This window comes from Aptenodytes forsteri, unplaced genomic scaffold (assembly GCF_000699145.1).
Source record: "Aptenodytes forsteri isolate BGI_AS27 unplaced genomic scaffold, ASM69914v1 Scaffold192, whole genome shotgun sequence".
Lineage (NCBI taxonomy): Eukaryota > Metazoa > Chordata > Aves > Sphenisciformes > Spheniscidae > Aptenodytes > Aptenodytes forsteri.
The window spans coordinates 1,223,198-1,223,573 of record NW_008794891.1 but is presented as its reverse complement, the minus strand read 5'-3'; the positions used below and the strand labels follow the sequence as shown (position 1 = coordinate 1,223,573).

Here is a 376-nt window from a genome sequence, read left to right as displayed (position 1 = left end):
ACCGGCAGCCCCATGCCGGGACCTGCCGCACTGCCCAAACCTCTGCCAGCCCGATACAAAGACCCGCAGCTGGGACCTGTGCCATCACCGAAACCTCCCAGCCTCACACCAGGACTGGCATCACCAAAACCTCCCCAGCCCCATGCTAGGACTGGGGTATCACCAAAACCCCACACCGGGACTGTGGCGCCACCAAAACTTCCCAGTCCCTTGCCAGGACTAGGGCACCACCAAAATCTCCCCAGCCCCATACCGAGACTGTGTCACCAAAACAACGTTCCAGCCCCACACCAGGACTGGCATCACCGAACTCCTATGCCAGGACTGGGGCACCACCAAAACCTCCCCAGCCCCACGTCGGACTGTAGAATCAACA

General features: G+C 60.9%; 1 protein-coding gene across 1 annotated transcript in view; it reads right to left on the bottom strand.

The window, feature by feature from the left end:
- The window catches only part of DNMT3A (DNA methyltransferase 3 alpha), a 44,481-nt gene that overhangs the window by 4,156 nt on the left and 39,949 nt on the right, over positions 1 to 376 (bottom strand). The window lies entirely within an intron of this gene.